At 40.7% G+C, this 24,573-nt stretch overlaps 1 long non-coding RNA gene and 1 pseudogene across 2 annotated transcripts; both read right to left on the reverse strand.

The window, feature by feature from the left end:
* Positions 1-2,327: 2,327 nt before the first annotated feature.
* On the reverse strand, positions 2,328-6,039 carry LOC135256979 (uncharacterized). 2 transcript variants are annotated; one of them, XR_010330560.1, is made up of 4 exons: positions 5,287-5,794; positions 2,768-3,282; positions 2,544-2,669; positions 2,328-2,451 (listed from the first exon to the last, which is right to left on the reverse strand). It is a non-coding gene; the product is annotated as an uncharacterized LOC135256979 (long non-coding RNA). The 2 variants fall into 2 exon arrangements; XR_010330559.1 differs by lacking the exons at positions 2,768-3,282; positions 5,287-5,794 and adding an exon at positions 5,804-6,039.
* Positions 6,040-6,534: 495 nt separating this feature from the next.
* On the reverse strand, positions 6,535-7,787 carry LOC135258028 (protein FAM200C-like; annotated as a pseudogene).
* Positions 7,788-24,573: the final 16,786 nt, after the last annotated feature.

The following is a 24,573-nucleotide window of genomic DNA, read 5'->3' on the forward strand; positions in this document are numbered from 1 at the left end:
CATAGCCTTGTCTGCTTGTTTTGTATTTAGAATCTACAAATACAATGTCGGGGTTCCTTTCAAATGCGCGACACATTTCCGGGGACTGAATAAACAGTATTTGGAAATGTCCTGAATCGTCGGCCACTATTTCTGCTGTGCATCCTTTTTCTTTCAAGTTTTTTACAATATTCACCATCACTTCGTCTTTAAGCTTGAGGTGCTTTCCATGACTATGTTTGACAAAGCTCTTCAGGGTGGATGAACTGACCTATAAATACATGTAACAAAATAGTAAAAAATTTAATATAATAATATTTTCTTTCTGGTCACAAAAAATGTACTTGTGTTACCTAACACACCTTCAACTGTACCAGCCTTTCAATTTCTGCTCTTTCCTCTGCATTTGGGCACCTATTTTTTTGGATATTTGTGAAAAAGCAGATGAGATATAGGATGGTTGTGTTCATCTGCCACTCTTGTCCCCTCCTTCCGGTCATATCAAAGCTGAATGGCCATGGAAAACCCCATCCGCAGATAATGCTGGAATGGCCTCGCATGTTTGCCTACAGTCAAATAACACAGACATGAGGCACTTCAAAATATTGTACTCTTTAATTGACCTATCATGTTTAGCTAATTCTAATTCTATTAAAACCTCAACAATTATTTTGATAGTCATGTTGTCCCAAAATTGCACAGCGCTGGCAAACTGGACAAAAAACATGCCCAGCTGCGCATCTCGGCGCTAGTGAGTTTAGTTCAGACCATGAAAATGCCAAACCATCACGAAAATATGGCCCACAGTCTCCTAAAATTCAAAACCATTGTTTTTGTTTGGTGTTACTTACTTTTGCTCTCTCTCTCTTTGTCCCAAAGTGAACACAGGAATATGTTACTCTGGAGTAAACAATCCTGTCTTGGAGTTCTTTGTTGCTGTCAATAAGCTTTTCTGATCTTTCTACATGAATGGGATGATATCCGTCTTTGCTCCAAACGTCAATGCCTCAGCAAAACTGTTAAAAGTTTGGCGTTTCTTTATACTGTTATACTGTCTTGTCTGCCTAATGTGGTAATAAGGAATAAGGATAATAATAAGGAAGATGTCAATACAAAACAATACAATAAGGGAGATGTTAATTGACATTTGAAAATATTAACTTTAATATAACAAAATTCAAGCTAGACTACTCTCCATACTAACAAGTGGGATATGATTTAAAAAGGTTACTTAGACACTTGACGTAAGAAAAGTAAAAGTAAAGTCCCGTTGGTGTACTTACCACTGATTGTCTTTGAAGTATTGTTTTCTTCATTTTTTATCTGAAACACAAGATTACACCATACTTGTATGTATGTATGTCCCCATCTAGTTGACAAATGTGTTACTACAGTCTAAAATTGAAGTAAAACCATTTAGCATTTTGCCCTGTTTGGTCGTTTTAGTCAAAGTCAAAGTGTTTATATTTATCAAGTGCACAGTATAACACAGGTTCATTCTGAACAATGAAATTCTTAGTACATGGCAAGCAACAACTATGTAGTAAGAAACCAAAAGCAACCATTTTGCCAAAAATTAATAGAGCTATATGGCAACACAGAGGAGTATTTCAACCAAATGTGGCAAGCAACAACTACATAGTAAGCAACCAAAAGCAACCGTTTTACCAAAAATTAATAGAGCTATATGGCAACACAGCAGAGTATTTCAACCAACTGTAGGAGATGAGGCCACTGCTCGTTCTTCTCTGTAGAGAAAGGAGGGGCCCGCGGGCAAGGAGAGAAGAAGGGGGCGCCGCTGCGCCAGGGTGGATTGCAAGCAGGACTTGGGAATGCAAGGTCGCAGGTTCAAGCCTGGTTGTAACTCCTGGAAAGAAAGGGCCCAATTGGTTGCGTGGATGTTCAAATGAAAGGAAAAGGGGAAAAAAGAAAGGACATGTTCAATAAATGAAGGAAATGTCACAAATGTCAACCAGTGTAAATGATGTAATGAATGTTTGCATCCAGGTCACTTGAAATAAGGAATGTCAGAAATTGTAAAGTTGAATGCACAAAGGTGAATGTGACCCCTGGAAGGAAAGGGCCCAATTTGCTTGCTTGCATGTTCACATGCAGGGAAAAAGAAAATAAATGTCACAAATGTCAACTAGTGTAAATGACATAATGAATGAATCCAGGTCACTTGAAATATGGAATGTCAGGAATTGTAAAGTTGAATGCACAAAGGTGAATGTTGAATACAGTACAACCAATAGTCTGTAAATGTGCCACTTGAAATGTCAACGAAACAGCCCGAACAGTCAATTCTATTGCTAGTAGAATGCATTCACAGACGCAGTATTGGCTTTTAGCACTTCATCCGTGCATGTTTATTGATCCAGTACATTTCTCATACAATACATACAGCGCCCGACCAATCCGCTCCCGCTGTTCCCTCGAGAAGGCCGCACGCCAACTCTCAGGAAGCGGCAGCTGCAGAAAAAAGAGAACGTGTTACAATGAGTTTTGCGTCAAATTCTTTTAACCCAGCGTTAAAAACAAACTATAAAGATACACCATCTCACCTCAGAACTTTGCGAGGCAGGCCTCGGTGGCCCGGAAGGACCGCTGTGGCTGGGGCCCGCCTTCCTCTTCATCGGAGCCGGAAGCAGGGGCTGCGGGACCTCTACTCGGGACTTCGGCAGGATCGGCTTTGCGAAGACGTAGGAAAAATAAAGTTCTTTTAAGAAAAACGTGTGTATTTGTGTCAGTCGTGCATTCAAATGAGACGCTGTTTAATTCTGATCACAGCAATGTGCTCCTGGTCTCTGCGCCTGATGTACTGGACTGCGGCGTCCGTCCGAGTCCCAGGCTGGGCTGGCTGTCTACGAAGCCACTTGACATAGCCGAAAGAGGTTATCAATCAGTTGCATTTTCTGCAAAATTGCAACAAGAGCACCTGCCGCAGAAAGCAATATTTTATGGAACCCGCTCAATTCCTGCTCCTGCCCTTTGACTTGTAGGGGTCCCTCGGCGTGTCCAGACACACAGGTACTCACACTCCATTGTAGTGCTTACATTTTAAGTTCCGTTCATGAAATTTAAACACCTGTATTTTTAAAGAAGCTACTGAGAGGTCATTACTCTTTGATAGACCTATGCAAAAACACAGTTACACTGTTGTAAATCACGTGAAACGTTTGTCTACTGTACTGTCATGCCACATCTTTTAAACCTTTGGACATAAACGATTAAATTAATAGTATTAGCTAATAATGAACTGACCAGAAAACCGTTTAACATGACTAATTCTGGTTAACCCTCCTGTTATGTTGCGGGTCAAATTGACCCTTTTTAAAGTTTGAAAATCTAGGAAAAATACTTAAAAAAATTTTTTCAGTATGAAACTTCTTCTACTGGCCTTAATTAGTGTAATCAACATTTTAAATGAAAAAACGTTCATTTCATGTATTTGCAAACCCCCCCTGTATGTTTATATCACAGAGATACTGTTCGGGTCAATTTGACCCGGCAGTGAAAGTGGAGGCTAAAAGGGGTCAGAAGAGTTAAATTTAGACCATTTCTTTCTTTGCAGATGTGAGACATAAGGTATTTCCTACTCCCTCCCACCATATTTCTCCCCAATCACACACACACACACACACACACACCCGCATGCACACACGCACACACAGACACACACATACACGTTTGTATTGCTATACTTGTGAGGACTTCCCATTGACTTACATTCATTCCGTAACCTCTAACCCTAACCCTAACCCCAACCAATACATGCCTAACCCTATTCCTAACCCTAAAGCAGTCTCTTGAACTTGTGGGGACCAGCAAAAGGTCCCCACCTTGCGTAATTTTCCTCATCCTTCTATCCTTGTGGGGACATTTGGTTCTCACAAAGATAGTAATACATGCCGATACACACACACACACACACACATTTCACCCCAATCTAACACACACAAATACACACATACATACAAACACTCTTTCTCCTTATTATCCATTATCCCTACCTCACCTGTAAAGTGCGAGATAGTGCAGATATGCTGAACTGTTGGTGATCAAGTATAGGGCCCCTCAATTGTCCAAGTTTGTCTTCACAGACACCACAGCCCTAGTGTCTCATGAGCACTCTCCATAAAAATGCCAAAATCAGCACCAGAGAGGACCAGAAACCAAGCATGATCCTAGATTACAATGCCACCAAAGGGGGGATGGAACAACTTGGACAAGGTAACGGGGTCCTACAGCACCAAGCAAATGACTGCGTGCTGGCCTTTAGGCATCTTTTATAACATAATTGATGTATCGGCCTACACTGCATTCATCATCTGGATGGAGATTTTTCCTGAGTGGAACGTGTCAAAGCTGTATAAGAGGCGCATCTTCCACGAGAAGCTGGGGAAGGCATTCGTGGTACTGCATATACAACAGAGGCAGCACAAGGACCCCAGCCACTGCAGCCACAGTGAGGGAGATCCAGGAGAGGGCTGCACCTAGTACACCAGTGCCTGAGGTAAGTAAGTGTGTGTGTGGTGTGTGTGTGTGTGTGCGCGCGCGTGCATGCGTGCATGTCAGGGGATCGGGATCAGCAAAAAGACATAATAATCATCTCCCTCATCTTTCTAGGTTGCTGCTGGGGGAAGAAGGAAGTGGAAGAGGTGCCAGGTCTGCATGACGTCAAGATGAGCACGACATGTGCAACGTGCAAAATTCATTTGCAAAAAGCATAACGTGACGACATGTCACTCTTGTGCTGTGTAGACACACAGATACACACACACACACTCTTGTTCATTTTTGTTCATTTCTTCATTTCTAAACATTCTAAACATTGCATAAATAAAGTTTACTTTCAATAAAATCCTTATGACTCATTTGGCTTGATTTTAAGTGAACCGGTCAATTTGACCCTGAACAGAAGAGGTGTCTCATCTCTATTTAGCAACATCACCCCATGAAAAAAAATGTTTAAAAATGTAAAACAAATTTAAAAAATTAAATGTTATGTAAAACTAGTGTATTTTATATCTAGGTTTTCCAATATACAGAAAAAAGAGTTTGAACATGTATTTTTTTATGAAAAACGAGTGAATTATCCTAATGAAACCATGATCTGTGAGAGGTGAATAACACCATTGCACTAAATTTTGATTGAATTGTTAGCAATGAGGTACCCAAACAATGTTCATTAGGATTTTTGAGTTTCTGACAACTTTTGGATGTTTAAACATGCACTGGGTCAGATTGACCCGGGAACATTATTGCTGTAACTAAAAAATGAACAGAACAGGAGGGTTAACAAACCAGGCAGATATCCACATTGCAAGCAAGAGAATGCTACGTTTTATAATGAAAAATGAAGCACAGGAATGCCAAATTTGTCTTACGACATATTTCATAGGTAAAAACGCACACGTAACGCGCTGACATAACTGCAAAGTTATTGAATGATTGATTATTCATTCATTCATTCGTTAGCTAATATTACCAGCTGCCATTTTAGGTGATTTAAACGCTTAAGTTGCTTTTAAAAGAGAGAAAAAGGGCGTGACAGCCAGCTGGCTAGCAAGTTATAAACATTTCGAACACGCAAATATGAACGTTTCCATGTTTTTAATATAGAGTTAATTCAAAAACTTACTAAACCGTGCTCCTTAGCTAATATCGCTAGCTGACATTTTAGATGATATAAACGCTAACGCTGCTTTTAAACGAGAGAAAAACGGCGTGACAACCAGCTGGCTAGCCAGTTCTAAACACTGCGAACACGTAAATATGAACGTTTCTATATTATTAAAGTAAAATTAATTCAAAAACTTACTAAAACCGCGCTCCTGTCGCAGAACTCCGGCGATCTACGGCACTTCCTGAAGTGCCATTTGAAACAGCGGAAGGGAGAGCCGATACCACGTGATGAAGTTGAAACAAGCGGGCCGTCTGATTGGGCGCAAAAAGCATGTAAACTCGAGAAGTTTAAACAAGGGCGGCCTCCGATTGGCCGCGAAGTTGGAACAAATGAAACAAATGAAACAGAGAAGATGGCGCTTTCTTAGGCGCAGTGAAAGTTTCAAATTTTGCCCAAACACGTTCAACTGTAGTAGCTAGCTAGTGCTAACACTAGTTAGCAAGATTACTGTGTGCCTTCGGCTAGCTAACTATTGCCAAATTAACTAGCTTCAACTTGGCTAACTAACATCTAGCTAGCGTTGGCTAAGCATAGAACAATTCTGCGCATTGGATCATTTTAATTGAATTATACAAAGAAAACATAGCATTGTTGGAAAGGGTATATTTTGTATTTAATGTACCCTACCTTTTATATTTGTATCCCACTTTGGCGGTTGGCGCCTTCAGCCATTGAGGCATAGCACGTAGTTATCGACTTATGTCATAAAGTGACGTGCAACCATGCATGCAACACAGTGTTTACGTTTCTTGTGGGGCAGGGTGTAAATAGCCGAATAGCTGCCGTGTGACTATTCTCACCGGGGTGCATATAGACACTCCGTAAAATTATTCATTATCTCACCTTGGTCAATTGAGGGAAATGTATGAATTGTCTCCTGCCAATGTTCTGCCTATACAGCTCCAGCTTGTTGGTGAAGCTGCGGATGACGGCCTTGGCATGGACAAGGGTGACTGCCTTTCCCTGCAGTTTGAGGGCCACCTCATTCAATTTGTTAAATATGTCAGCCAAGTAATGGATGTCACATTTGTATGACCTCACTCGTTCGCTGAGAGTGGGGTCGACTCTGTCAAGGAACTCCTCGACAGTGTCATACAGCTCGCAAAAGCGGCGCAAGGCAGTTTCCTTTTGAGAGCCAGCGGACTTTGGTGTGGAGAAGCAGACGCACAAAAGTTTTGTTGTTCTTGCAACATAGTTGCCCAAACAGTCTTTCATTCAGGGCATGCGCTTTAATTTTATTTATGGCCTTGACTGTAGCACTCAGCGAATCGTGGAGAGGTGGACTGATGTGCTTCGCAACCAGATTGTGTCGGTGCAGCACACAGTGAGGATGTGCAGGACCTTCTCCTTCAGCAAAGTAGTGAATCCACGGTACCGACCAACGATGGCACCGTCAGTGGCGCACGCAAGGATGTTGGTGATCGGGATGTTCTTCTCCTTGAGATATGCATCCAAGGTGTTAAAGATAGTATGGCCTTTGGTGTCCGTCTCTAAATAATTTGCAAAGAGGAACTCCTCAGCTATTTCCCTGGAGGCTACATAGCAAACATAAGCCATGAGCAATGCACTGTTGTCAGAGGTTGTGGTCTCGTCCAGCTGTATGCAGAACAGATTCTGTCTCAGGATGCTGCACAGCTGCTCCTCTGTATCCTGGCCCATTTCATCAATCCTCCTTGCCACAGTATCGTTGCTCAGTGGAATGGACTTGATTATTTGCGTGGGATCATGCTCCAGGACAGTGGGCATAACCTCCCTTATGGCAGGCAGTACCAGTTTCTCTCCCATAGTGAATGGAGCCACATTTAGCTATAAGCAGAGCAATGTTGTAAGATGCTAAAAGTTTGCTGTCATCCTGGCTAGATTTTTTGGCAAACAAACTTCTGATCGTGGTACGCTTGGCATGTTTCTCCTTAAGGCCCTCGAAATACGGACACCCCTTACCGGTTTTGTCTGGGGGAATTTTGCATAAATGCTCCTTAAGGCGTGACGGTTCCATAGCCTCATTCGAGACAACTTGTTCGTACACCAAACACATCGGAGGTTGAGGGTTGGTAGGAGATGGTATGAAGTCGAGGTAAACTACGGAGTACTGGCAGCATTTTTTCTTGTTCTGTGCCATTTTGTACAATGATGACATGTACAATCTTTATTTAATGTATTATGTTTATTTATGTTTGATTGGACATGAAGGGTCAAGCCCGTGAAGCTGATGATGTCCAGCGGGAAATTAATTTCATGATTTCTGCACAGCTGGCCAGCTGCTGGACATCTGAGCCGCACAGGCTAGTTATGATGTCCAGCAGCAGCAGCTAGCTAACTGTGCAGAAATCATAAAATTAATTCAGGGCTGGAATCTCAGGATTTGAGCACAGCCCCCCGTGTTTGACTAGAGAGGGCAATGTTGCACAAATTTGGGTCAGTTAAAATCACCCTCATATGCCTGTGATATGTGTTGCTGTGTACTCTATATGGTACGTTGAGTTGCTAGTCTGTTTAACGTTAGCCCACGAAGCTACGGTAATAAAGTTTCAGTTCGTGAATTTGTCAGTGTGCTTTGTGTTGCGTATCGGTACTGGCAATGTGACGGACAATCTGATTTCTGACATGATGGTGGACTCCAAAATAAACTCAATTGTGCTTTATTCAAAATGTGTGTTTTTTTTGTTATTCAGACTACACTGTACTGTATAGTACTGTCTTTACATAGCTATTCCCCGCATTTACGCTAGGTGATTCCAGCCACAGGGTAGGTGAAAGAATGCAAGTGAAAGACGGCTAGCCGGCTACTAGCTGGTGAAAAAGGACAATTTGGGTCTTATGACACCAAACTGGCATTAGGCTATTTAAAAATATTTATAAAGAACCAAAGCCAACAATGATTGAGAGGACAAAAATAATGGGAATGAAAGCATGTTGCAAAAACACAAGCTACATTGTGACAATGCAACGTCAGTCTGTATCTATGTTGACGAGGTCACACAAAAAGGAGTATACACACAAGGAAATGGTACTTGCAATAATAAAAGCAATCGAGTACAGTGAAAATATTTGAAAACAACGACTGCTGAATTTAACCGGGGCCTGCGACATTAGCCTGCCCTACCATATGTAACTATATACCGTTAACTAGCTAGTTATGAACACCTAAGAATCTATTGCCTATGAGCTAGCTAGCCAGCTAGGCTAATCCTGCTGTGTTGCGTATGCGTAACATCCTCTCTGTGTTTTTACCGGCGGAGCCACAGAACTGTGAGCGGAATGCAGGCATCTGTGAAGTCGAAATTCTATTTTTTAATTGTGGTCATTGTGATTTATTTTCCCTCGGACCTTAGAGGCTACCTGTCAGTTTGCCCCCGTGTTCAACCATTAACATTGGGCAAATGCCCCCCGTAATGGCCACAACGCCCCCCTCTCATCTATTGTGCTTCCAGCGCCCCCTTGCTATCTCAGACAGCCCCCTTTGAGAAACGCTAAGCTAGACTAATATCAATGTTTGTTGGTGGAGTCCTAAAGCTGAAGCCAAAACAGTATAGCTACATAATCTCTTAAATGTAGGCTGAACAAGGTTCTGTTTTATATCCCTCAACATTTTCAAGATTCAAACTCAGAATTCAAGAGTTTTCCCACTCAGTTACATTACATTACAGGCATTTGGCAGACGCTCTTATCCAGAGCGATGTAAAACAAAGTGTATAACCATAACCAGGAACAAGTATGACGAAAACCCTAGAGAGAAGTACCGGTCCAAGTGCAGGGAACAACCGCATAGTTCAACTTGGACCCTGAAGGTTAAACTGATTAACACTAACACAAACGAGAACAGCAACAATGCGGTCTATGGAAAAATACAAGCAGTAGTTAAGTAGTTAAGACAGGTGCATTAACTAAGTCACCTATGAAACAGCTACCTAGTTACAACCCTAAGCTTACAGTCATTTAAGAGATTACAGGGAGGTAGGGAGGGATGGGGAGAGGTGCAGCCTGAAGAGGTGAGTCTTCAGTCGCCGCTTGAAATGGGTCAGTGTCTCAGCTGTTCTGACCTCCACGGGGAGGTCATTTGCACCATCGTGGGGCTAGAACAGACAGGAGACGTGTTCTGTAAGTGCAGGTGCGAAGAGGGGGAGGTGCCAGGCGTCCTGAGGTAGCAGAACGGAGGGATCTGGCTGGCATGTAGGGTTTGAATATCTTGTGGAGGTATGCTGAGGCTGATCCCTTGACTGCCTGGTATGCTAGGACTAATGTTTTAAATTTGATGCGAGCTATAACAGGCAGCCAGCGGAGGGTAGTGAGCAAGGGAGTGACGTGGAAGTGTCTGGGGAGGTTGAAGATCAGAAAAGCTGCAGCATTCTGAATGAGTTGCAGGGGTCTGATGGCAGATACCGGTAGTCCAGCCAGAAGTTACCAACTTGAATAATTAAATTTGAGTTAAACAGTCACAAGATAAAGTCGGGCAATTGATGATTTTATTAAGTATACATGTGTTGGTATAAGATATACCTCAAATGTAGGTATATTTATATTCAAAATGTCTTGTTCTGTTCTTTTACTCTATGTTCCCTGCGGCCTTTTTATTTCTCTCCTCATTTTAGAGTAATAAATTGCCACCTTGGAATGCAGAATATCCTAAATCCACCCACACATCTCCCTCTCTCAGGGTCTCCTAATGCCCTGCTATCATTACCTACTCATAGACTATGGAAAAAAATATGGACCAAGTGACTGTGACGTCACCCATTGTCACTGCAGAAGTGCCGTTTTCATCCCACCAAGCGAGAGACTGTGTAGTATGGAAAAACAAAGATACTTTATTTTTTGTTTGTTTTAAATGTTATCCCCCATTCCCCCAGATAAAGTTAACCACAACACTCATATTGATTATGACACTAGATTCAGCTTATTTATTTCTTTCAGATGAGGGGCAAATCACTTCAGTTGTTGTCAGCTAGGAAGGTCCATTGCCTGTGCACTCTGTTGCTTCTTGCACATCAGTGTGCACTCCCCGTCTTTCTCCCAGGGTCCTCATCACTGTCGTCTTGGAGATGCAGGATGCCATCCATAGTGCCCTGGAGGACATAGCCTAAACTCTGAAAGACATAAGCGGTATTGGGGACCGCTTGAAAAGACCCTGCTTCACTGCAGTTTGTTCCTGTGCATCAAGGGGAACTATGATGTATTCCAGGAGAAGCTCATTGATGGCATGTCACACATCAGGAAATATGTGCCTCATTGTCGGTTTAGAGATGCCTGATCAGTGTTAACTGCCATTGACGGTGTGAAATCCAAGCACTGAAAAACTTGGAATGGCCACTCCCATCACGATTGAAATGTGTCGTCATAGGATAAAGGTGATTGCGCAGAAAAACTTTGTACTGATTTGCAGTGACCCTTCCCTCTAAGGGGAGAAGTGGACCCAAACCATGCCAGGAAAATTCCCCCCAGCATAACAGAGCCACCAGACCCCCTCACTGCAGCATTCAGGCCTGTTCCGTTCTCTTGGTGTAGCCCCACATGCACTCACCAGGGTTCGTATGGTCATGAAAAACCTGGAAAAGTCATTGAAATTTAAAATGCAATTTCCAGGCCCTGGAAAAGTTATGGAAAATAATATTTTTTGAAAAGTTTTGGAAAAGTAATGGAAATATAGCTAAAGTTGCATCAAATACAATTGCTAATTAATCCAATCATAAAAATAGTATGTATAGTAATAAAACGTAAATTGGCACGTAACCTTATTTAACGCGGTGTTTTGGTGGTGTGAGAAGTTAATTCGGTCTGGCTCAGTCTGTTTACAGGCATGCCCAACAGGCACGCTTCTGCTAATGTAGCAGTTAGTAAACGTAGGCCCTACTGTGCCAACAATATGCCAGGGAAGTGCAGCTTCAATAATATATCAGGGCTCGAAATGAACTTTTTTACTTGGTAGCACTGGTGCTCCCAATTTCAAAAAGTTAGGAGCACCCACCAAAATGTAAGGAGCACCAACAATATATGCAATAGATTTTTTATTGATAAAAAACGACAATATAACAGTACGGTTTACAAGTAACAGTTAAACTGTCACGCCTAAAATGTGTTGACTCTTCAAGGAATTGCGTGTTATGCATTCAAACGACAAAGCGCTTCTCGTCACATTAATACCGCTAATTAAATCAACCGCCAGTAAACTGCATCGGAGAAATTAGCTGTTTCAACCGGGTCGCTGCACAAAACACTACGTTAATGTTTAAAAAAAAATGCCGTAATCGTTCGCTTCAACTTTTCAGCTTTCGATAACGCTAATAAATTGAACATAAACTTTTGTCTTCAGGTAACATAAGTAAACGCATTAGCTCTCTGTGTCGCGTGACAGTGGAGTGCTGCAAAAGGGAGTGATTGAAGGCTAATATTAACCAATTTAAAATCAGCATTAAAGGTAAGAATGTCAAGCTCACGATTGGTTAGAAGGGTCACCGTCAGCTCACAAGGCACATACTGAGTGTACTAACTAGCAAATGTACAGAGGAAGAGACGTTCGACTGAAAAAAGAAAAGAAAAAAAGGTTGGACCAGAACAATTATTTGCACTCGCACAAATGCTCCCAATTATATTTCGAAGTCGCACAGATCAAATTTCGGGAGCATATGCGACCAAAATGGTCGCAATTTCGAGCCCTGTTTGAGACATTGACAAAAATGTTAAACTATTCGAATTAAAATATGAAAGAATGTATCTAAGTGTGTCTGTCTGGTGTTTATTTGTTTTAGAGAGACACCATGTTTCATAAGTTTCAGATGCAGACCTAATTTTACTGTGTGTTACAATAAATAATTTTAAATCGTCCCGCTGAGATAAAGTCATTTGTTTTGCTCATGGAAATTCAGTTAAAGGTTGTGGAGAAGTCATGGAAAAGTCATTGAAAATCATTGGTGAAAAAGTGTATGAACCCTGACTCACCCACTTGTTGAGAATATGGTGAAGTATGACTCATTTGACCATATCACTTTTTCCCACATCTCTGTAGACCTACGGTTTTTGCAGCACTGAACTCTCAAATGTTCATTTGTCTCTGCAACCCTACTATAATATCCCTCTTTGTGTAGTTGTTAATGGATTGTTCTTGCTGATACAGTCTGATCACATCTTGCATTGACACTCTCAGTCACCTGAGGGAGAGTTGCTTTTCTGTTTTTCCTTATGTAGCGAAGTGAGTCTGCCCCTTTCAGAAACGTGCGGGTTACCCCTGTAAATAAGAGGAGGAAACCCCAAGTGTGCGACCCTTGTTCATTCCTGGCAGGTGTCTCATGGCATGTGGCTGGCCTGGAAATCGCTTTGTACGCTAGATCATTGCTAGATTGGTGCAAGCAAGAATTAAAGATATGTTCGATGATATGTCAATAACAAAGGCCCACGTTTTAACAATACAGGGTTTTAGTACTCAAGGGACTTTTAATGCTGTGTGAAAACAATATTGTATGACAACCACATTGTATTTGGCACAGAAGCTTGTGAAGGCCATTGCAGGATGGAAGAACGGGTGGTTGATAGGCCCATTGAGCTATAAAAGCGGGTGAACTATCTTGTTCTGTTTTATTTAAATAGGTGTTGTATTCATTGAATGTAATAAATTATAATATGTTTATCATTTGTATTTTAAAGTGATTGCCATACAAGTGGGTGAGCCATCTTGTTCTGTTTTATTTAAATAGGTATTGTATCCATTGAATGTAATAAATTATAGTATGTTTATTATTTGTATTTTAAAGTCATTGAATGAGAAGTGTTGATGGTCAAATGTTATATATATCTATATATTGTGCTGGAATTAATGTTGTTTCTCTCCCTTGTGTGTGTGTATGTCCACTGAGGGCCTTGTTACATTTTTTTATTGATATCCACATAATCATTTAACTTGTGTGCATGCCTGAGAGTCACCGTGTGTTGAACCTTGGTTTGCTGTTTGCTGAGAACAACTGCTGCATCCAGCTTTGATATAGCTTGAGACCTTAAACATTCCTCCAGTCTAGTGTTAATAAACCTGTTCAATTTTTGTATAAACTTGACTCTGGTGTTTTACTTAATGTAAACTAAAGTGAACCATGTTACACTTACATATCGTGTTAATGCACAAGCATCACGGCCATCGAATGTGTGCTTTCGACCACAGTTTCCGACCCGATTAACTGATGTATTTCCCATAGATCTAAATGCAGATGTCACTTTAGTCACTGTTCCTGTTGAAACACTAGCCAGTTGAGTAGTCTTTGTGACTGAATCTCCTGCTATCTGTGCTCCAATAATGAACCCAAAGTCACTTAAGCCGCTTTTCCACCACATGGTACTGGCTCAATTCGACTCGACTCTCGCTTTTGGTACCATGGTACTTAGTTTTCCTCTGCAGACATTACCCCCGTCATTGTAGCTGGTCATCATAGAGACGCCGCATGAAACTGCCGTGACATCATCTTCAACGCGACACACACAGGAAAATGGAGGATATCGAAGGGATGGTGTTCTTGATTCTCGGTATGTGGTTGTTTGTCACAGCAAGGAGACAAATTTTTTTTTCAAAACCGTCTCGTGCCGCAAAATTTAAATAACTTTTAGCTGCTTCAGACAGCTAGCTACACTTCCAGGCAGCGTGGAATACACTCACGGTAAGCAACCTGTTTTCAAAGTAATTATGCGGATGGTAAGGTTAGCTTGTCAACTTAGGTTTCTTGTAGCTTGCTAAGGTAGCTAGCTAAATTAGCTATGGCGCTTCTCCATTGACCGGCACGGCACGGCACGGCACGGCACGGCACGGTACAGGACGGCAAGCATTTGTATCTGACCCGTGCCGTGTTGCCTGTCATGCTTCTCCATTACACAACAGACCTGTGAAGCGAGTCGGGAAGGTAGGAGGAGTGAAGCGTCAAAAGAGCTTTAAATAATTCTTTAAAATATTCTTTAAATAATTCACAGACGTAATTCAATAATTCACAGAAGTAACTTGCTTGAAAATATGTCTGTTAAAAGTAAAATCAACGTTGGTTAACATTTGTAATTCCACTAGATCAGCTCTTAGTTTACAGTATAAATAAACAGAAATGTGGTTATTTTTAGCCGACTGAGTCCTGTTCAAGCCAAAGTTAACGTTACTTGGTGATGTTCATGAGAGGCAGTTGGCTAGCTTGCTTAGGTTGCTTGCTAGCCAACAAAAAGCAAGCGATGGCTATATTTTTAAAAATCAGCCAGTTAGCCCCTTAGCGCACATGCCAAATCAGGCCAATCCTTGCCCATTTAGGGGGAACCCTATTTAAAGCTTTATAACTCCAGATGTGAACACTACAGAGACTTGAAAAATGGCTTAAATGAAGCAAGACGTTTGTACCATTTACAATACTAGCTTAGATTACTTTATATTCATAATTTTGGAAGGAATAAAGTGCAACAAATGCAGTTGTCATGGCAAAAAAATCTAAAATGAATTTGCTCTTTTTCAGTTTGCAATGAGATTGCATATATACAGCAGGTTAAAGTATATATGTTCTGGATCAAAAACTTCTTGACTACAAGTTCATAAAATCTAAGGGTGCATATGTAGAACTATTAAAGATCTATGAAGTAAAAACTAAGCAGTGTACCCAGCATCTCCAAATCTACCCAACATGTCTAAATTATGCATTGCTGTAAATCACAACATATTCACGTATTTCACTACAAATCAACAGTTTTTACTCAAGAAAATCACTGTTGCATAATTTTCAAGTGGTAATTACAAGCTTCCCATCAGTACAGTGGTCTACAATATCTAGGAGTCCAGAAACATACCCAAAATCTCTCCAAAAATGAATGAAATGCTTTTTGTCCAATATGAACCATATAAATGAGCCGCTTAAGAAGGTTTAAGATGAAACATTGCCATCAGATTACATCAGAAAATAATGCAAAAATATTGTCACAAAATGCGGTACAGTAACTAAATGTGTAATAATTAACTCTTGTATGTATTTATATATTCTGTACTCTCATATGTTTTCTTGTACGCGGATGGGAGGACATGAAAACAATTTTCAACCGTCCACCGTTTTGGCAATGTTCCAACTCTTACGTCATCACTATTGCATGCTTCACAAAAACTAACGCTTACATTACAGTGTGAAATATCCACATTATATAATACCACTAACCTATTTAAAGACACTCAATTTAAAAAATAACGTATATAACCAAAATATTTTGAGGAGTAATACTTACATAGCAATGATGAAATCTTATCTATGTTCAGTAAATGGAGACAGAGACAGTAAATCAATGACACTGTTATATTTGCTTCTGTTTTACTCCAGAAAACGATGTCAGCTAGGTCTATCAGCTAATACATGACTTATGCCCAGAAATCCTCAATAATAGTATTTTCCAAGAAATTACGAGAAATCGTCGATCACGTTTCGTTAGGTGCAGCCTCTTTTACTGCTACCACGGAGTGAATGCGTAAAGTGAATGCAATGATAAGAAATATTTCGGTTACGCTGACCTAAAAAACGCTATTCCAAAAGCAAAATTAGACATGTTATACATCGTTAGAAAGCTTATACTCTCACCTACTGAATAAATGAATTGTCAATCAAGCCAGACTGTACTAAAAAGGTACCCAGGAAGCACAAATGCGCCTTTATCTCACAAACGGTTGTCCGAGACAATATATGACCACTCTCAAAAGGTACATCTCTACAGGTAAAACCAACGGTAAGATTGTATATTTATTCAATATTTAGTCCCAGATATCGACTGTAGAATGACATGGTATCATTTTTTAAAACTTTGTCTCGTTTATTACGTTATTCAGTGAACAGCGTTTCCACTGCTGTATTGTCATATCTTAGGGCTATTGTCGGGTTTATCTTGTTGCTATGATGGAATACGATTTTTTAGTGGTGAAAGAATATTTTTATGAATGCCAAGATAGACAATATTGTCCATTATGTCATGGGTAGGGGGTGTAGTTGCAGATGAAACTGCAGGGAGGGGGTGCGTGTTAAATGAACGACCAGAGTGACAACGGTGGGGCTGCGAAATTCCGTATTCGGCATAGTTGTTGTGTATTGTCTACTAATGAAACTAAAACAGAGCGTTTCTGTTTTTAACTCATACTTTGGTTGCAGTAGCATCGAATGTCTGAGTTCAGCAATCTCGGCACGCCGGTGTGCCGACCACTAGGGGCTTTGTGCTACGAGGATAAGCTCAGCCCCTTGAAAGCTATCACAATAGCTGAGAATGAGATCATTATCAGTCAGCTGGCTGACTATACCACTTTGTTTTTAAATGACGCTTCACAGGTTTCAGTCGCCATTGATACAATTAAGACATTTTCTAGTGCCTCTGGGCTCTGTTCAGTAAGTATGAGCTGCTCGCCCTCAAAAATTGTAATGTTCCCTCTATTTCTAACATTCCTGTGAAAGATTCAGTCACTTACCTTGGGATTGTTATTAACAAAAATAAAGACACTAGATGCTTGTTGAATTTCAACCCCATCATAGGAAAGGTTCAGAAAAAACTAAATTCATGGCTTCAAAGAGATTTATCCCTTAGAGGAAGAATTTTGCTAACAAAGGCAGAGGGCATATCCCGACTTACCTATGCAGCCTTATCTCCAGATGTGAACAAACAGACCTCTGTGGCCATTGATAACATGCTTTATAATTTTGTGTGAAGAAACAGAATACATTATGTTAGAAAATCAGTCTTAATTAACTCCCATGAACATGGTGGCCTGAACTTTCTTGATTTGTCCACCCTTAACAATACTTTCAAGATAAACTGATTAAACAGTTTCTTAGAAACCCGACTTCAATTTGGAATTTATTTCCCAATTACTTGTTCGCAAAACTCAGATACTACATCTGGAACAATAGAGACATATTATATAAACACAAATCATTATATATAACTGGTTTGTCCATGGAATTTGTCTGGTTGATCAGCTCCTCAATTCTAGTGCTGCATTAATGTCATACTCTGAACTTCTAGACAAGTATGGTATTCCTATACCACCAAGGGAATATTCTTTAGTTTTTGATGCAATCCCTTCTGGTGTCGTACTGCTTCTTAGAAACTCAGTAGCATCTGAACTGACTTCACTACCACTGGATACTGTTGTTACTAGTGTTGGTAGGATCTGTTTCTCCTCTAAAAAGAGCAATAATAACCATGATATACGTGCTTTATTTAAAAAAGAAATAGTCTATGTTCCAAATGTAGTTTCCTACTGGAATAATTTTACTTCAGACCTGAACTGGAAGAAAATCTGGTGCTTATCTTCTAAATATCTGATATAAATAAAGTTAAGGAAGTGACTTTTAAAATGATTCATCGTTTTTATCCCTCGAGGGTATTTCTACAAAGATATAAAAAAGACATTGGGCCTCATTCACCAACCGTTCTTAAGAAGAATTTTCTTCTTAAAACCCACTTACGCAGTTTTCACAAAGATTCTGACATTCACCAATGTTTTCTTATTTGGGATTTGTTCTTAGGTGAGAACAGAATCTACGCACACTCAAGAGCACACTTACGCACATTTGAGTGCTGACATGTTTGTGCAAAATAATTGGTAATTGCGTTTTCTTCAATTCTACAGTTGTATAATATTATAGGATTTAAATTACAATAAGATTATTGTCATTTATAATATTTTTTAATAATTATTTTCATTATTTTAAGGTGCATTAGCATTAAGGTGCCAGATTCCACCTCAGAGGGTGGTTGCCTCAGCGGGTGTTAATCTGTAAATAAATGATAAAAATCAAACCATTGTAGTGACCTTTTATTTTGGGGGGTTTCAATTATGCAATGTTTGGTCTATACCGCAAAAGCTAATGTTTAAATTTTGAATACAAACTAAGCACTTAGGTAACACTTTTTAAACACGTGGACATGTTGAAGAAGAGAACACTTATTCAGAGGCGTCACTAGGGGGGTGCGGACCCCACCGGGTGACACCATCAGAGGGGGGTGACACCGAAATGACTGATAATAATTATTTTGTGCAGTGTTTTTGTAGGGACGGGTTGAAACAGCTAATTTTTCGGATGCAGTTTACTGCCGGTTGATTTAATTAGAGGTATTAATGTGACCAGAAGCGCTTTGTCGTTTGAATGCATAACACACAATTCCTTGCGCCCACTCCCACCAGCATTTTTTTTTTTGCCTCAGATTTGACATCAAACCAGTAGCGTAAGGTGACCAGATTTCTGAAATAAAAACCGGGGACATTTCCAGTTAGGCAGTCATTATATCATTAAAATATCCAATGTTATTATCTATGAAATAAAAAAGGGGGACAATTCCAGTTTCATGTATTTTGACCATGGTAACAGACCATGGTAACAGGCCGATTGATAAAATTGGGTACTAAGTAACTTTGTAAACCATGTCAGAAAATCATAGTTTACAGTACCATGGTGAGTGAAGCTATGACAGACAACACAAACAGGCACACTGTGATAGACAGAGAAAACAACTATATTACAGAAACACTACAGATAAGACAGAACTGTCCGATCTGAGCAGCCATTCAGTGTTCCTGGTAGTCTGGGTAGAATAAGAACAGAAGAGAACATAAGCAAAATTGAAAAAACAGAGACAATAGTATATGTGATATACTTAACTACATAATAAAGAAATAAGATGATGACGAGTTTGGTAACTACATAAAATACTTATACCAACCTAATCTGTATATTTCTCAGAAGATTGTATTTTCTTCAGGATTGCTCTGTCTTTGGCCAGCTTCTCCATTAATTCCTGGCAGGGGTGGTTGAAGTTTGTCTTCACAATAAGCATGGCCTTGATGGTAGGAACAGTGAACCTATTTCTTGCTGATGTCCATATGTAACATAACATAACATAAAATAACATAACATAACGTAAGACGAGAACAGGCCATTCAGCCCAACACTGCTCGTCTATTCCTACCACTAGGCTGTACTTAATGTTTAGTTTACCTAAAAGCTAGATAGTATCTAACACTGTATCAAGCCGGGCCTTGGATACCCCCAGTGTTTCTGCCTCCACTACATTTCCAGGCAAGCTATTCCACACATTGACCACTCTCATTTGGGAGAACACTCTCTTGACTGGTGCATTACTTCCAGGAAGTAACACATGACAACAGACGCTAATCTAGCCAGGTTAGTGTGTGGGATGTCATTCTCTTTGAAGTGGGTAACCACCGTGCTCCCTCTCTGACTAAGTGGTGTCTCAGATGTTTTCCATTCTTCCAGCGATCCCCCTTTTAGGAACTCTTGCAGGCCAGTAACCTCGTCAAACAATGCATCCTCATTGATGGTCACATTGGGGCATTTTTCCTGCAGTGTGGCTGCTGCCTTCTGGATCTCTTCACGCTGAGGTTGCCTTTTTAAAAGGAGACAATGTAAATCTTTCAGATTATCTGTGTGCTTTCTCCATGCTTACAAGTAGTTCACAGCTGAAGTGAAGAATGATTGGGATGTTTTGAGAAAGCTCTCTTTGGACATTGATCCATTTTCCTCTAGCTCTCTCAGACTCAGAGGTCCTCTGACCAAAACTGGAATGAAGTTGTCATCACATCTTGCAGTCAGTTTTGCCTCAACGTTTCTCAGAATTGCATCCGACTCCACAGCACAGCGGTCCTGGCTTTCAAGCATCTTGATTGTGTCATTGGATACAGTCAGGTTTCCATGGACAAAGGCCAGCCAAAGTTCAGTCAGTGGATCTTCGAACATTGTTCGCAGGACAACAGGGCATTTGTCTTGAGAAAGAAAAAAAGATTTCAATGGCACATACATTTTCAGCACTCTTTCTAGAGCAGGGAGCATGGACAGCCAGCAAACATTTCTGTCCTAAAATGTTATGGTACTCCTATCCAACAAATTCACAAAAGCTCTTCAGTCTTTCTACTCTGTTGGTGAAAATATGAAAATATCCAAATATCTTTGTGAGCAGGTACTCAACATCAAGGGGAATCATATCCAATGCTGTTCTGGCTGTGTTATGAATGATGTGGGAAGGGCAACCTAAGCCAATCACCTCCCGCTGCAGAGCATTTTTAACTTTGGTATGGACATTGACCCTCCCCAGCCTATTGAGTCCTCCAAAGCTGGTATTTGTGTTGTCGGCAGAGAATGCCATGACTTTGTTTTCCAGGTTAAATTTTTGGATGACCACCAGGATCTCAGCTGCAATTTCCTCTGCTGTTTCTCCTTTCGATTCAACAAAATCAAGCAGTTTTGTCTTCACAGATGTGCTGCCATTATATATCTTACAATATCTGACTGCTATTGGCAGCAGCTTTACATGTCTATGATTGGACGCATCAATGGACAGGGACACAAATTCAACCTGGTCTAGGTCCTGTGTTGCCACAGTAGTTGCTCGTGGTGCTAACACATTACTCACTATGGCGTCACATTTTGTCCTAGCACATGTAAACTTCCGTTTCAGTTGTGCTGTGCAGTCCATAGATCTGTAACTATGATTGTGTTGCATAGTGTGGTATGCAAAGACACCATCCTGCACAGCTAAATCATATTCTTCTTGGGAAGGCTCTACCTTTTGAAGAATGTGGTGAGAGGCACACCAGCACGGGCAATCAGAGAGGTTTCATGCTTTTTCGTCTGTTGATGTTCTACCACTGCCGTTCTTCCCCCCCTGCCAATTGAAAAAGAGGAATTACAAAGGGTGCAGTGAACCATTCTGTCGTCTTGACCTGGGCGTATAAATGGAAATTCTCTCATCATGTTTTCATTAAAATGGCATTTCCATTTCTTAGAAAGAGCCATTGTACCTCCTCTGTCTGCACTTCTTTACTCTCCTTGTGTCACTCTACTTACTTTCTTAACTTTTTCTTCTCCTCCAAGCTTTCTCCTCCTCTTTTATTCACTCGTCTTCCTTCTCTTTCTTCCTTTCCTTCTCTTTACCTTTCCACCTCACTCTTCTACACTCTCCTTGCTTCACTCTTTTTACTCTCTTAATTTTTCCTTCTTACTCTGTTCTCCTTCCTCTCCAATCTTTAATACTAAATACACTATTAGATAAAATACTTTGGTTAATAGATTCCCATTGCTTGCCTCATTTTTGTATTTTATCTCAAAAACATTGTTTGGAATAATACATTGGAAGGCTCTGTAATCATATCTTTACCTTTCCTCCTTTATCTCCTTCACTCTTCTTCCTATGCAGCCTTCCTCCTCTCCTTCCTCTCCATTCTCTAACAGAAAATAAATATTTTCATAATTAATTGTGCATTCATTTAATACAATTATATTTTCAAAATAGTCTGTCCACTGCATGTTTACATGTGAACGTTTTTTAACCTAGCTACCATGACAGTAGCTAGCTAACTTAGTCTACATAGCTAACGTTAGCTAGCATAACCTATTTAAAACCTTATAGAGCAGATCATCTATCTATATAATAAATTGTGACATTATAACATCACTAGCTAGTAACTGAAACGATTGTTACTTACCTGGCTTGAAAAGACATTTGTGGTGATGTTATGGATTCACTTGACACTTGCTAGCTTCTGGCCGGGTTTTCCACAGCAGTTTTCTCTAAAACTAGTGCAAGCAAGTAGTTAGTAGAAGAAGAAGAGTGATATGAAGCTGCTATAGCAAGCAGCCCCCTCTGTTGGCCAAAACAAGCACAACGCGATTGAGACGTCAATCGGTGGGCTCTGCTGCCCGGTCTTTCTTGCCACGTAAAATATTATTTCACTTTGCAGTCTGTTTTTAACGCACAGTTAAAAATAGGGACATTTCCGAGGACTGCTCCAGCCGGGGACAGGCCACCAAAAACGGGGTCTGTCCCCGGAAAACGGGGACGTCTTGTCACCCTGCACTAGGGGCTTAGCAAAGAAAATGGCTTCCTACCCTAGTATAATATCTTTGTTGTTAGCTAAATTACATGGATGCGCTCTTGTGTGATTTATAAATAACTCAGCTGTTAAATTGATTTAAAACTAATTTAATGACATGGAATAGACGTTAGCTGGTGCTAACGTCTGTTTGTTTATGCTCTCAAAATAAATAGCTAACTTTAACGTAACTTAGCAAATGTTATAACTAGTACATGGTGATTTCCTTTATCAATATTTGCATTGATTATGGGTAACATTAGTAGTAAGGCCCCCTAGATTGTCCAGCAGCTCGTGTGTCGTGGAATTGTTGGAAACGGCAGAAAGTTCTTGCTCCGTTAATTCGGTAACTTTTCGAGTTGGTTCATTATTATGTTCCATGTTAAATGGAAATCACGACTAGTCTAACCGTAGTCATACTGAAAATAAAGGCGAAATGACGCCATTGGAGCGTTGTACAGCAACCTTATGCTCTGCGGTAAAAACAATTTTTCATAGAGCTGATCTGAGGGTTTGCAGTATCGCATAGCTCCACCCATGCAGCACAGATAGTACCTTTGTTACCTACCCCAGAGCAGGAGCTAAAATTGGCAAGTGTACTGCGGCCGTCCTGAGTCGGTTGGCAGTGGAGAAAGCAAAATAAAGCAGGAGCATGGATCCCGGCACGGCAAGGTAATGGGCAAGTGCCACTAGCTATCACGTCATCTCATAATGCCTTATTTCTCTTTAAATGCCTTTTTATACCTTTAATGATTTAAAATGCCTTTTTATTCCTATCTAAAGCACTTTGAGTTGCCATTGTATATGAAATGTGCTATACAAATAAACTTGCCTTGCCTTGCCTTTAGCTACATTAGCATCACATTTGACCAGTCCAGGTAGCCTAACTTTACCACTCACCTGCTTCAATTTGTTTTCAGAATGAGAGAATTTGAGGAGGAGGATGCCCTTACTGTGGCTCAACTAGAGGCAGGAGTCAGGTGCAAATGGAGCTGGTCCTGGCTGAAGCTAGACTCAAAGAGTGATGTAAAGGGAAAAGAATATGTGTTCCGACTGTCACAGTTTTTTAAATAAATATAGAAACCAGGCCATGCCTGATGCAGCCTCTGCTGCAAAGAGATAAATTATTCTACCAAGGGCTCCCATGCCCTTTTGGCACACTGTACAACAGAAAAACATAGTCAAATGGTGGTGACTATTATGACCACACATAGTGTCATATCAATGTCAGCAACTCAGGGCCCATCACAGCAGGGCCCATCAACTCAGGGCCCATCAGAGCAGGGCCCATCAATGCAGGGCCCTGAGCAAGGGAAAGAGTGAAGGTGCCAGTACCCCTGTTTGAAAGGGTAGCAAATGCAGAGGTGAGTGTTGGTTAGTCAGTATGTGCTAGTTGTTATCTATATTGATATAGATCATTAAAGTCTTAAGCCTAGACTTTGATAAGCAGAATAGGAAGTCCCCCAAGGATGCCCCATAGTACAGTGAATCGCAGTATTGAATTATTTTTATAATGTAAAGTGTGCTTATCATAAGCTGTGTGCTTTGCAAGTGGTAACATATAAAATACTAATACTATTTTTGTGTTTCTTCCAGGCAATGGTTCTTGGAACCATTGCAGAACATTACCTCCCCGTATTTACAGCTCCTGTCATCATTGAGCTTGCCCAGACACTGGCTCTGGATAAACCAGCTTTGGGGGGCATGAAGCTATCCCAGACTGCTGCCTCGTACAAGATGGTCCAGGGCCTGGGGCACACCTTCTCAGAGAGGACATTTGAGAGCATCAGGTCAAGCCCATTCTCAATCAACTTGGATGAGAGCACATCAAGCTCCAATAAGAAGGTGCTGTCAATTCTAGTAAGCTACTTCAACCAGGAGCTGAAGCATGTGGTAGTCGAACACCTTAGCTCCATTGAAGTCCTAAATGGGACTGCTGATCATTTGGAAACTGCCCTAGTGACCTTTTTCAATGACCATAAAATCCCATTTGCCAACATAGTCAGTATGATGATGGACTCCTGTAACGTAATGCAAGGGAGCAAGTCCG

The sequence above is a fragment of the Anguilla rostrata genome, chromosome 6 (genome assembly GCF_018555375.3).
Source record: "Anguilla rostrata isolate EN2019 chromosome 6, ASM1855537v3, whole genome shotgun sequence".
NCBI lineage: Eukaryota > Metazoa > Chordata > Actinopteri > Anguilliformes > Anguillidae > Anguilla > Anguilla rostrata.